The sequence below is a fragment of the Mandrillus leucophaeus genome, unplaced genomic scaffold (genome assembly GCF_000951045.1).
Source record: "Mandrillus leucophaeus isolate KB7577 unplaced genomic scaffold, Mleu.le_1.0 Scaffold493, whole genome shotgun sequence".
NCBI lineage: Eukaryota > Metazoa > Chordata > Mammalia > Primates > Cercopithecidae > Mandrillus > Mandrillus leucophaeus.
Window position 1 is genome coordinate 1,444,410 of NW_012105287.1, and position 14,492 is coordinate 1,458,901.

General features: G+C 37.4%; 1 protein-coding gene across 1 annotated transcript in view; it reads left to right on the forward strand.

Moving 5' to 3' along the window:
* The window catches only part of ZMYM4 (zinc finger, MYM-type 4), a 128,386-nt gene that overhangs the window by 23,660 nt on the left and 90,234 nt on the right, over positions 1-14,492 (forward strand). Inside the window, exon 2 of the mRNA XM_011995625.1 lies at positions 4,688-4,733. The gene's annotated coding sequence lies outside the window, so the exon portion shown is untranslated. The remainder of the gene's footprint in view (positions 1-4,687; positions 4,734-14,492) is intronic.

Here is a 14,492-nt window from a genome sequence, read left to right on the forward strand (position 1 = left end):
AAAAAAAAAAAAAAAAAAAAATCCCAAAGGCAAGGTTCAGATGACTTCTGGATTGCTGAACCACATAGAGGAGCTGGGAAGGTGACGTGCCCAGAGAAGACGTGGGAGCTCCATGACTCTCCTCAGCATATATCATCCTATGCATCTCTTTCATCAGGTTGTTCACCTGTATCCTTTATGATAAACCAGTAAATGTGTTCCCCTGAGTTCCATGAGCTGCTTTAGCAAATTAATTGAATCTGAGGTGGGGGTTGTGGGCACCACAAGTTATATAGCTGGCCAGTTACAAGGTCAAGTCACAACCTGGGGCTTGTGATTGGTATCTAAAGTGGGAGGCAGTCTTGTTGGACTGAGCCTTCAGCCTATGGGATCTGACTCTTAATTCTAGGTAGATAGTGTCAGAATTGAAGTGAATTATAGGACACACAGTTGATGTCTGCTAGATACTTGGTGTGTGACAAAAAAAGTCCCACATATCTGGTCACTGAAATATTCTGTGTTGTGAGACTGTTATAGGAGAAAAATAATCTTTTGTTTTTTTCTTCAGGGTGCAGTTTTGCCTGCTCTGGCTTTGAGAAGTGTAGGATTTCTAATCCTTTATAGAATCTTAATTTCATTTAGGTTCTATTGAAAGAAACTAACTAGATTGTTTTTTGTTTTTAATTTTTAATATTATTCTAAAGCTCTTTATATAAAGTGTTCCTTTTTATTGATTTTGTGTTTAGTCTCCAAAGTTGGATTAAAACTCAAGGTTTGTATAACCGCTGTTATCTGTCAGCAGGTTGGTCTACAAAAAGAATGGGATATGTCCTCATACAGCTTTAGAAACCTGTATGGGTACTTGATTCCTTATAGCATTCCCAACTTAGGAGTAAAGTTATTATAGTTGTTACATAGTCGCATTGGTCATAGTAGCACTAGGAAAGAGCTGTGAATTCTACTTTGTTCGGAAAGTTGGGTGTGTGTGGGTTGTGTGTGAGATTATGGTACCAATAGAGGAGTTGCAGCTTTAGCTCCGTCTCAGAAGCTGAGTATATGTTTACTATTGAATTAAGACTGGAAAAGCTTAAGCACTGTGCACGATGGTCCAGATGCTTGAAACTACCTGAAAGGTTAGGTGAACAGCTATAGGTCATTTATAATAGCTGGAGCATTTGCTTACAACATGAGGATGTAATGGGAACATGAAGGCAGGAAAAGATAAAGCTATAGAGGAAGTTAGAACTAGATTTTGGAGAGTCTTATATATCCACAGAAGTTTGGACATTTTTCTTGGGAGACTTTCAGAGCTGTGTGTGTGTGTGTGTGTGTGTGTGTGTGTGTGTGTGTGTGTGTGTGTCCTTCCCCTTAACCTCTCAGTACCTCCATTTCTTCACCTATAAAATAGAGGTGTTAACAGTACCTACCTTATGCCTTATGAGATTTTGGGGAGATTAAATTGGATTAAGTCATGTAAAGTACTTGGAAAAAAAAGAGTCATAAACTGGGCATGGTGGTGTGTTCCTGTAATCCCAGCTACTCATGAAGCTTCTTTGGGAGGAATTAAATACTTGTGCTTTTTTAACCTAGTGATCCCACTTCTAGGAATTGATCCTACAGATAGACTCACATACCTAAGCCATAGTGTATGTATACAGATGACAACTGCAATATTATATTTGCAAAAAAAAAGGCAGGAGGTAACCTTAAATGTTCATCAGTATAATATGAGACTGTGCAGCCACCAGAAAGAATGAAGTAGATCTCTGTATGAAGATAATTGTCCAAGATATACTATTGGGTTTTTTAAAAACAGGGACATTTCTATGTCTCTCTTCATTTTGTATCTTTACCAGTCTGAGAGAAAATGGTATCTCAATTTTGATTTTGGGTAAGATTGAATGTTTAGTGCTTATGTTCTTCGATCACTTTCTATTGGGATAGTACTGTTTAATTGAGTCCAAGATTGCTTTATTCATAGAATATTAACCATTGTTATACTACTACTACAACTTTTTCACTTAGATTACCTTTAAGCTTTTCCAAACAGTTTTTTAAAAATATAGTCAAACTTTGAAATCTTTTTCATGAAGATTTATTTTTCTGATTAAAATACTTTTCTATCTTCTAGGGCTTTTGTTTTTTTCAATTTATTTTTAACTTATTTGGGATTAATGTTGATGTGAAGTAGTGATTGTGATCCAGATTTTTTCACCTTAAGTGGTTGTCATATTCTAGTTCTCTTTTTTCCTTTAGGAGTCAGAATAGATCATTGGGTTTAGCAGTGTGGAGGTCCCTTATGACCTTGACAAGAAAAGTTTCAGTAGAAATAGTACAGGCAAAAGCCTTACTGAAGTGGGTTCAAGAGACAGGTGTCATAGGCAGCATGTAGAGACAACTTTTTTTTTTTTTTTGAGATGGAGTCTTGCCCTGTTGCCCAGGCTGGAGTGCAATGGCGCAATCTTGGCTCACTGTAACCTCCGCCTCCCGGGTTCAAGCGATTCTCCTGCCTCAGCCTCTCAAGTAGTTGGGATTACAGGTGTGTGCCACCACGCCTGGCTAATTTTTTTGTATCTTTAGTAGAGACAGGGGTTCACCATATTGGCCAGGCTGGTCTTGAACTCCTGACCTCAGGTGATCCACATGCCTTGGCCTCCCAAAGTGCTGGGATTACAGGCGTGAGCCACCGCACCCGGCTAGACAACTCTTTTGAAGCGTTTTGCTGTCAAGGGGAAGAGAAAAATGAGCAGTAGCTCTAGGGGGATAGAGAATCATGAGAAATATTTTATAAAATGAGAAGGAATAATAGCATCGGACCTTGGGATAGTATTGTTAAAAAACAGTGTTATTAAACAATAGGATTCCTGTCAGTGTAAGTGGATGCTTTCATTCTTTGGCTTACAGAGTGATATTTTTCTTTCTTTTTTTTTTTTGAGGCGGAGTCTTGCTCTGTCGCCCAGGCTGGAGTGCAGTGGCGCGATCTTGGCTCACTGCAAACTCTGCCTCCTGGGTTCACGTCATTCTGCCTCAGCCTCCTGAGTAGCTGGGACTACAGGTGCCCACCACCACACCTGGCTAATTTTTGTGTATTTTTAGTAGAGACGGGGTTTCACCATGTTAGCCAGGATGGTCTTGATCTCGTGACCTGGTGATCCACCCGTCTCTGCGTTCCAAAATGCTGAGCCACTGCGCCCAACCCAGAGTGAAATTTTTCATTTCCCATTTCCCTTTCATTCTAGAGCATAGCTCATTGACTGGAATGGTAGGTGGAGTGGCCTTCACTATTTGCTTTCCTTTCCTTTCCAATGTTTACATAGTTGAATTTCAAGTTAAATGTGTTTATAAATTACCTGCACTATCATTTAAAAAAATTGCTCCTTTTGTTTTCTTTTGGAATTCTGATGTATTTTACCAGGATGCATCTTTTTTTTCGTTATTTCTTTGCTATTTAGTGGGCCTGTTCAATCTCAGATATGGTATTTATATCCTTAGTTCAGGGAAATTTTCTTCTGTTATTCCCCTTCACCATTATTTTCTTCTTTTGGGGTACCTTTGACATTGCTGTTAGACTTAGTGCTTCAATCCTCAATGAGTCACATAAATTATCTTTTCCAACTTTTTGTCTAGAGACGAGATTTCACCATGTTGGCCAGGATGGTCTCCATCTCCTGACCTTGTGATCCGCCCACCTCAGCCTTTCAAAGTGCTGGGATCATAGGCGTGAGCCACTGGGCCCAGCGAAGAAGTTGCTTTTTTATAAGTTTCTTGTTTCCTTCTGGAGTGGTGGTTCTGTTTGTTTACCTTGAACTTTCTCTTTCACATAGTTTTCTTTTAGAAACCTGGGATCTTTTATTTTCTGCTCATATTTATGAATATCAGATACTACTGATTACTATAGCCAGCTGTTGTGTTTCCTCTACAGTTATATAGGTAGCTAGGTAGTTCTTTTTTCCTTAAAAGTCTCTCCCTTGAATGGGGTGGCTGATTCTGGCTTCTTACAGTAGGCAAGGTTTATCAAGAAGCAGCATTTCTTGTGTTCTTGCCTCATTGGTAAGTAACAGGCAGGGAAGCAGGAACCTCCAAAGTAAGGAGGCCTTCAAATACTCAAAGTGAAGTGTGCCATTTTCTTTAGTTCTTTGGTGGAGTTACCGGTGCTTTGCTTTCTTTTCCCTGTGTGTTTTAATATCTGAAATTACCTCCGACATGGCTCTACTTCTGTCTTAGGCACTAACATACTTAGTAGGAACCATCCCTGTAACAGGCGTCACTTTAAATTTAAGAGCAGCATGTTTCTGGCTTTAGCTTAAGAGCAAAAGCTGTTACTTTTTCTGTTCAGTTTTGACGGAAAGTTTTACATAGTTCTCAGTGTTAGTAAGTTCTTATGAAGTGTTAGCTGTGTTTATTGTTAATAAAAATATATATGATCATCTCTTTTTTGTGACATGAATGATTAAAAAAAAGTCGTTTATAGTGAGAGGATGTGATTTATCTCTTAGTTTTTGGTTTGGGGCTTTGGTCTAAGAACTACTTTGGTTCATCCTAAATTTTATTTTACTCTATTTGGCAATGTTTTTGTTTATATTGTGCACTTACGTAATTTGGGTTGAAAATTACAGCTCCTTGGGGAATAGGAAGGGCTACCAAAAGAACGTATGATAGAAGATATGATGGTAATGTTACTTTTCTCTTTCCTTTTTTGCTTTTCCAGTTTGAACAGAAAAGTGGTGCAGTTTTTGATGAAATTGTAGAGAACTGTAAGTACCATTTGAGAAAAGCAAACATGTCTTTAGATAGAAAATGAATGTTAATCTAGATATGGTATTTAACTATTATAGTTTTTAGTTAGGGTTGATTTATGTGATGGTTCAAACTGATTTAGTCTAGCTCTCATCGCATACTGTTGTTTTAGCAGGTTAATATGAATTGTAAGAATCTTACTGTTTTTTTCAGTAAATAGTTTATTCTCATAATTATGATGTTAAAATATAGCCATACTTTGTGTCTATATGGAAGATTATACTTATCACTATTAAAGATTTCTACTTGGTTTAAGGTATTTTATTTTCTTTTAAAATTCTTTTTGTGTTATTGTAGTTTTAGAAATAATTTGTTTTTTTATGATTATAAAAGTAATACATTCAGTTTTACAATACAGAAATGAATAAAATAGAAAGTAAACGCCTTTGTCATTACCATTCTCCAAAGATAACCAGTTTTAAAAGTTTAACATATATATCTTTCCAGACTTTTTTCTATGAGTGTATATGTCTATACATGGTGTATGGAGATTTATATATGTGTGTAGGAATCATGAATACTGTTCTTGCTTTTTTTTCAACTGCATAGACATCTTTCTGTGTCAGTGGATATAGACCTGTTGCACCCTTTTTAATGGCTACTCAGTATTTTATTGTATGGCTGTATAATAAGTTCTCACTAAATGTTGTTGATAGGTTCTTGGAAATTGTGACTTTAGGTGAAATGACATATAATGAAACCAATTTTACTATAAGCTTAAATTGATATAAATAAGAGTTAAGTTCCTGTGGCATATTTTTAGTCACAAAAACACCATCAAACTTCTAAATAAAGATCTAAAACACTTCTAATATTAAACCTTGAAATAAATATGAGCTATATATACATACAAGAAAGATTAATAGAAATGAGTAAGATAATTATTTACCCAGTTGTTGGTGAATTAGTGAATGATGGTGCTTGTAGTGGTGGTTGGTTAACTTAAGGAATAAGTGTTTACAAAGCAAACATTGTAAAGAGCACCTCCTACCACCATGTAGTTCAGAAACAAACAATAAACATGATGGGCTTACTGAGTGAATCATTTATTGTACATTTCTGTGTTGATTATATGTTTTATGACTTTTTGTTATTATAATAATTTGTATTCATTCGTTCATTTTCCAATCCCCTTATTCCAATTCAGAGTCATGGGTGGCCGAAGCCTATCCTGGCAGCCTCAGGGCACAAGGCAGGAGCCAGTCCTGGACAGGATGCCATCCCATCACAGCGTGCATTCACACACACACACCCATGCTCACTCAGACTGGGACAATTTAGACACATTAATTAACCTAATGTGTACATCTTTGGGATGCGGGGGGAATCTAGAACATCTGGAGAAGACTCATGCAGGCATGGAGAGAATATACAAAACTCCACATAAACAATAGCCCTGGCTTGGAGTCATTTTTTTTCTCTCTTTTTTTGAGATGGAGCCTTGCTTTGTCACCCAGGCTTGAGTGAAGTAGCATGATCTAGGCTCACTGCAACCTCTGCCTCACAGGTTCAAGCGATTCTCCTGTGTCAGCCTCCTAAGTCACTGGGACTGTAGGCACATGCCACCACACCTAGCTAGTTTTGGTAGAGATGGGGTTTTACCATGTTGGCCAGGCTATTCTTGAACTCCTGACCTCAAGTAATCCACCTGCCTCGACCTGGCAAAGTCCTGAGATTACAGGTGTCAGCCACAGCGCCCAGCCTTTGTTTCTCTCTTCAGTGCTACAGCAAAATAACATTGAATGAAATGTTATTAGAGGACCTGCTGTACTGTAATTTAACTAGCCTCTTTTATACATGTGTAATTTATTTTCAATTTTGCATTATTATTAAGAACATTGAATATGTATTCTCATACATATCTTTGTATACTTGTTGAAGCATTCTGTAGAATAAATTCCAAGAATAGAATTGATTAATTATCAAAGGATATTTTTGTGCTTTTTTGTGAAAGATAAATTTTGTCAACTAGAGTTCTTAAGGGAATGTACTTTAAAAAAAAAATTTACATCTACCAGTAGGATCTGTGAGTACTTTCTTTCTCTTTGTAATTAGTTTGTTAATATTTTAGAATGATAATATTTTTAGACTATCATCTGACTTTATGTTATTTGATATTGAGAGGCAACTATGTCTCCTGGTCTTCAGTGGTTTTAGTTATTGTGTGTCTTTTTTGTTTTAATAAATCAAAAATAGAATTTAGCTAGCTTATCCAGAAGAAACATTTTAGATATATGCTAGGATATTTCATAAAATATGAGATAAAATGAATTTCCTCCGGGGTACTCAGCAAAAGGAGATCATGTCTGTTCTCTACAAGTGCTGCCAGAAAGCAGTTACATTCCCACAATTTTTAGTTTTTCTGTATATCCATTCTAAATTTCAAGTTGTTTGGAGAAAGATTATGATTGGGCCAGCTTGATTCTCATGTTCATCTTTGAACCAATTATCTGTGGTCAGGGAAACCAGGCCTCTCGGAAGGCATCCCTCTGTCGCTACTCACTTTTGCCAAATAGTGTTTGAATACCTCTTCTGGATGATACGCCTTTGCTCAAGTGTGTATATTGGTATTAGAAATGAATCAAATAGCTTTCTAATGAAGGTTTTAATCTGATGCATTGTTAAACTTGTTGCAGTAATAACAATCTTAAAGAGGCAATAGGAATCTGTATTAAACCTAGAGCCAGGCTACTGTACTTGGAGTTCTGCACCCAACATTTGGGGTTTATGTTTCTGGTGCATGGTGTTTCTCTGCTGTCCTTCCTTAAACATTATTAGGCTGTAGATTTACAAGCAGAATGTTTTATTCTTTATTTTATTTTTTATTTTAGAGACAGGGTCTTGCAGTTGCCTAGGCTGGAGTGCAGTGGCATGATCATAGCTCACTACAGCCTTGAACTCCTGGGGTCAAGTGATCCTCCCATCTCAGCATCCGAGTAGGTGGAACTATAGGTGTGATCACTGTGCCTGGCTAATTTTTAAATTTTTATTTATTTATTTATTTTGTAGAGATTAGGTCTTATTATGTTTTCTAATCAGGTCTTGAACACCTGGCCTCAAACAATCCTCCTGCCTTGGCCTCCCAAAGTGCTGGGATTACAGGAGTGAGCCACCACACCAGCCAAGTAGAAAGTTTTACACCAAATGTTAGTTGCAAATGGTGCAGTAAAGGTTACCGTTTATCTCCCTTTTTCTGGTAGTTTAAATAAAAAGGATATTGAAAGCCCTGGAGGCACAGAAATGACTAGCTTGGAAGGAATACTGGCCTCTTTCTCTGAGGGGGATTCAGGAACATAGACCCCTATCCAGGAGAGATAAGGGCAGACAGCTACATAGATGATATTCAGGAAAGCTCTGATACCAAAGATGATCATCCTAGCCCTCCCATTTTGTCTTGGGATTCATATCTAGAAAAGAAGATTAACTGTATCTCCGGGAAGTGCCTCAAAATGTCTGGTGTGGCACTAGACCTACCAGACCTACCCTGCTGGATGTACCGTCTACTCATTGCCCAAGACCACCAGGATATGGGACCTCAAATATTTGTTTGGTAGATCAAATTCTGCCCTATTGTGATATAATCCTATCACTGTCAGCAAAATATAGTATTTACTAATTATTGACACACAAAAACTAGCAGAGGCTAACCCCATTTGTGAAGACATTGAGAAATCTAGTTTAAACATGAAAAATCGGAAGTGACTTTCCAAAGATATATTATCTTCAGTGAAAAGGATTTAAAAGCAAGAAGACTTCAACATTTTATACAGGTGAGAAGAGAAGGTGCGGTTCTCCAAGTTTGTTCTCCTGTGTCAGGAGAATTTGTGATGTGGATTTTTAAAGATACATGGTGTGTTAGAGGAAATGACTGATTCTGTAGATGATCTTAACTCATGTTCCCTCAACCATTACTAGTTTATGTGAAGTTTTAAGTTGAAATAGAATAGGGAGATTGTTTTTATTTAATGTATTCAGACAGCTTCCTTAAGTCAAGGATTTTTATTCATTAAATGACTCTAAGATAACCAACTGGTCACACAGCAGTGGTTACTTTTCTTATTGATAGAGTAAGTTTACTGAACGTAACAGACTTGACAGTTTCAGGGGAAAAGTAAGAACATTGCTGATTTGTTCATGAAGTACAGTTATTTGGATTCTAAAAATTATTATTATTTTGACTACTTTCAGTATACTAGTTTACTTGTGGAAAAGTTTACGTGTATTATCTTTTAAAAATTCTCCCTTTTTCTGGTTTAATTGAGGCAGAGTCTTGCTTTGTTGCTGAGGCTGGTTTCAAACTCCTGGGCTCAAGCAGTCCTCCTTCCACTGCCTGCCAAACTGCTAGGATTACAGGCATGGGTCACCATGCCCCACCCTTTAAAAATTCTAATAATAATTATGTTAATTAGGATATTAAGTTTAACTATATATAATAGAAACACAATAGAACTTTATTTCTTGGCCGGGCATGGTGGCTCACACCTGTAAATCCAGTACTTTGGGAGGTTGAAGCAAGAGGATTGCATGAGCCCAGGAGATCAAAACCAGCCCGGGCACATAGCAAGACCCTGTCTCTACAAAAAATACATAAATTAGTTGGATGTGGCGGTGCATGCCTGTAGTCCCAGCTGCTTGGGAAATTGAGTCAGGAGGATTGATGGAGTCCAAGAATTTGAGGTTACAGTAAGCTGATGGTGCCATTGCACTCCAGCCTGGGCTGCAGAGAAAGACTGTGTCTCAAAATATAAAAGGAAGGGAAGGGAAGGAGGGAGGGAAGGAGATTGGGAAAGGAAGGAGGAAAGAAAAGGAGTTTATTTCTCATGTAAAAGAAACCCAGATGATAATATGGCTCTGTGGTTATCAGGAAAGCTCTTCCAGCTATCTGGATTTTATCCCTAGTGTGTGTAGCCTGGTGTTCTAGGATGGCTGCTGTGTCTTGAGCCTGGAGTAGGGAGGAAGGAGAGCAAAAAGGCACACTTCTGAACAGAATCAGCTTCTTAAAGAACTTTCCTGGAAACTCTACCTGTGTACTTAGGTTTATATCTCATTGGCCATCCTACCTTCAAAGAAAGCTGGGAATAGTAATCCTTCAGCTGAGCCCATTGTTGTCAAGAATAAATTGAGGCTCTCTTAGTAAGGAAAAGAGAATTGTTATTGTGTACCTAGTGTCTGCTGCAAGAATAAAATTGAGGCTCGCTTAGTAAGGAAAAGAGAATTGTTATTGTGTACCTAGTGTCTGCTGCAACAACTCTCTAGAAAAAGGGTATTATGACTTTCTATTTCACTAAGGAGCAAACTAAGGCTTAGAGACATCATTTCACTTTCAAGTAATGGAATCAGGATTTGAATGCTGATTTACCTAGCTACAAAGCCCCTCCTTTCAAATCTTTCATTAACTGTTTCTGTACCTCACCCTAGTTCACTTGAATCACAGGTTTTGAAGAATAGCTATTATTTGACGAAATAGTGGAGTAATTTATAAAGTAATTCAGAAATAGTTTTAGGTGTATTAACCATGACTGAAGTTTTTGTGGCTGCTTGTGGAGCATCAGCATCAGTTTGTGTCCGAATTATAATATATTTGCCTTATCAATGCAGCTCAATTTTTAAAAGAACTGATATAATTAAAATTTTTCTAAATGGAACAAACAAAAAATAAAAAAGCTGATAATTTGAGTCTTTAAAAAAAACTACTTAAAAATTTTTGTTTACATGGTCTTTTGCTAAGTATTATTTGGATCCTTTAAACATTGTAAAGGAATACTTTCTTTATGAAAATGTTGAAATCAAAAGCCTAAAAGTCTTCTTTAGGGATGTAAACATGGGTAGAGAATTGAGAGGGCATTAACTGAAAAACACCTTACAGTTCTCAGTAATTTTTTAGTTCTCCTTAAATAAAGGTGTAGGTTCTTCTTGAATTAAACAAACTGATCAATGATTAGTATACAATTTTCAAATGAATAAACTGAACTAAACTAATTTTTGTTTTATCTCTGTATTGGTAAAAGGTTTATGTTTTTGCCAGTAACTTACAGCTATTTCAGCATTGTTATCAATAAAATTGTGGTGTCAGTCGGGCGCAGTGGCTCACGCCTGTAATCTCAGCACTTTGGGAGGTCGAGGTGGGTGGATTGCTTGAGGTCAGGAGTTCGAGACCAGCCTGGCCAACATGGTGGAACCCCGTCGCTACTAAAAATACAAAAAATTCACTGGGTGTGGTGGCGGATGCCTGTATTCCCAGCTATTTGGGAGGCTGAGGCAGGAGAATCACTTGAACCCTGGAAGCGGAGGTTGCGGTGAACCGAGATTGTGCCACTGCACTCTAACATCCTGAGAAACAGAGCAAGACTCTGTTTCAAAAAAAAAAAATAATAAAATAATAAATAAATAAATAAATAAATAAAATTGTGGTGTCAAGGAAACTCTCACACTAAAAAGAAGACATAAGTTCTATGTGAATTTTAGTTTAGGTTGATCAGTAGGATAAGAGGGTGGTAAAAGTGTATCGTAAATGTTTGAATATAAGATGATTCCAAATACAGGGTTCTGACCCATTTTCCAGTGAAAAGATAAGAGGAAAAAAATAGAATTTTGTTATATAGAATACATGTACTAATAGCCATGTGGGTGAAATAGATGTCTATTAATCATTTATTAAATTATATAGATATTTAAAATCTCCTTATGTTAAATAGTATTGATTTAGAAAATACTGATTTTGTTATAGTTATTATTTTGTGAATTTTATGCAGACTCTAGAAATTTGACATTGTTAATCACTAGTGTCACTTCTTAAGTCAGTTAATGTAGTTTTCCAGACCCTTCTAAACTATGTAAGATATATTCTGAATTTGCATTCTGATTGCTGGTATGTGCTACTTAACAAACCATCCCAAACCTAATGGTGAAAAACACTTTTATTAAGCTCAAGGATTCAATCGCTCAGGTGTTCAGAAAGGGTATACTGGGGATTTTTTTTTTTTTTTCCTCCACATTGTCTTTGGTCTTGACTGAGAAGATTTGGAGGCAGAAGTTGACTGAATGGCTTGATGTTGGAATAATCTGAAAGTTTATTCACTCATGTCTGGTGCTTCGCCTAAGAGGACTCAAAGACTGTGACTGCTGACTTGAGCACCTGTACATAGTCTGTTACCTTGCCTTCCTCATAGTGTGGCAGCCTTAAGGTCTTCTCTCTTCTTTTATGGTGGCTCAGGGATCCAAGCAAAATAATAATTCAGTGAATAAGGCATAAGTTACATTATTATTATTTTTTTTACCCAGACAGGCTCTCATCCTGTCACCCAGGCTGTAGTATAGTGACGATCATAATTCACTGTGACCTTGAACTCCTGGGCTCAAGTGATCCTCCTGCCTCAACCTCCCAGGTAGCTAGAACTATAGGCCTGCACCTCTGCACTCGCCTGATTTTTATATTTTTTGTAGAAATAGGTCTTGGCTATGTTGCCCATGCTGGTGGATCATCTTTTCTGACCTAGCTTCAAAAGTTATTTGGCATCCCTTCCACCAAGCGATTCACAAGCTTGCCCAGATTCAGAAGCTATAGACCCCACATCTTAATAGGAGGAGGTAGGGTGAAGGTCACATTATAGAAAAGCACATGGATGGAAGATACTGTTGCAGCCATTTTTATAAAATAAAATCTGCTGTCACAGCATATAAAATACCCCATTATAAAATATTCTAAGCCATAAAATAACTTTAAAAATTTTATCCTATAGGTCTGTATTTGGATCTTCATGGCATTAACTATTTCCAGTAATACCTGTATGTAAATTGCATGAATCTTACCATACATGATTTTTTTTTTTTTTTTTTTTTGAGACAGGGTCTTGCTCTGTTGCCCAGGTTGGAGCGCAGTGGTACGATCTAAGCTCACTGTAGCCGCCTACTCCTGGGCTCAAGCAATTCTTGTTCTTCGGTCTCCCTGATAGCTGGGACTACAGGTGCGCCACCACGCCCGGCTAATTTTTTGTATTTTTAATAGAAATGGGGTTTCACCATGTTGGTCAAGCTGGTCTCAAGCTCCCGGTCTCAAGTTGATCTGCCCATCTCGGCCTCTCAAAGTGCTGGGATTACAAGCATTAGCCACCATGCCTGGTCCATATATGATTTTTTAAAAGTAACATTTTGGCTTTTCTGTTGGCTTGGCCTCACCTTCCCATATCGTTGTTCCTATCCCCTCTCATAACCCCTTGTCAACAGCTTTGTAGGTAGCCTTCCACGTTTTTTCAGTGCTCATAAAATCATTATATACATAAACATACACAAATATATGTATGTCGGGATTTTGAGTTTTTCTTATTTAACAAAAACAGGATCATATACATACTTTTCTCCACCTCACTTCTCTCTGTCTTGAGTACTTCATAAAACCCGTTCACCTCAACTGGAGCAGCTCTCTATTCTGTGATTTTGATGCACAATAAGTCATTTTCTGCTTTGTTTTTAGGCATTTGTGTTGTTTAAGGTTTTTTCTGCCACAATGAACAATGATACATTAAAAGTCCTTTAATGTATGTTTTTATAAGTTGGTCATTTTATATACGTGGTTAGATTCCAAAGAATAAGAATTCTGTGATTTTTAAAAAAAAGCTTGCTGTAATCCCACCATTTTGGGAGACTGAGGTGGGCGGATTGCTTGAGCCCAGGAGTTCGAGATGAGCCTGGGCAACATGGCGAAACCCCATCTCTACAAAAAGTACAGAAAAAATTAGTTGGGCATGGGGACGCATGCCTGTAGTCCCAGCTACTTGAGAGACTGAGGTGGGAAAATTGCTTGAGCCCAGGAGTTCGAGGCTACAGTGAACTATGATTATGCCACTGCACTCCAGCCTTGGTGACAGAAAGAGATCTTGTTTCTAAAAAGTAAAAGAGCACTTTAATACCTCCCATTTCCGCCAGCAGTGTATAAGAACACCTTCCCCCATCCATTAGTATATATTATAGCTCTTCTTAATGTTTCCCAGTCTGATGGATGTAAAGTATCACAGCCTTAACTTTAATTTGCGCGTTCTCAACTCCTTTAGAATTTGAGCAGTTTTTAATAAGTTTAACGTTTAGACTGGCTTTCTCTGTATTGTCTAGTAATAAATATTTGTTGAAAAATGAATATCTTTTGCCCTTTAAAAAAAGTTTACTTTTTCTTCATGGCAAGTTGTAAGCTTGTTTTGTATTTTAATAATAGCTGTTATGGTGAGTCACAGTAAGCACAGTGAAGCATACATCTGAAAGAAGATTCAGGTATACATGATAGACAATCACTATTCATTCAGGATTTTTAACTTTGAGAATGCGTAACGTAAAGTTCTTTTGATGGGAGCAGGAGTTCTGATTTCCCTCATTTGACTTCCTTTTTGTGTCATCTTGAGCTAAATAAATGTTTTTGACACTTAAACATTTTGGTATCGTTTATGACATCTGGGTTTTCAGTCTTGTTTAAGAAAGTTTTTCTCACTCCTTGGTTATATACTGCCCTAGAATTTCTCAGAATACTTCGAAAACTTTTTATAAATTATTAAACACAAAATATACGTATAATGTTTAAGATGTATTTTATGAAAACCCTTAATCACTTAGCTTTTTAAAATGTATATTTTCGGGCCGGGCGCGGTGGCTCAAGCCTGTAATCCCAGCACTTTGGGAGGCTGAGACGGGCGGATCACGAGGTCAGGAGATCGAGACCATCCTGGCTAACA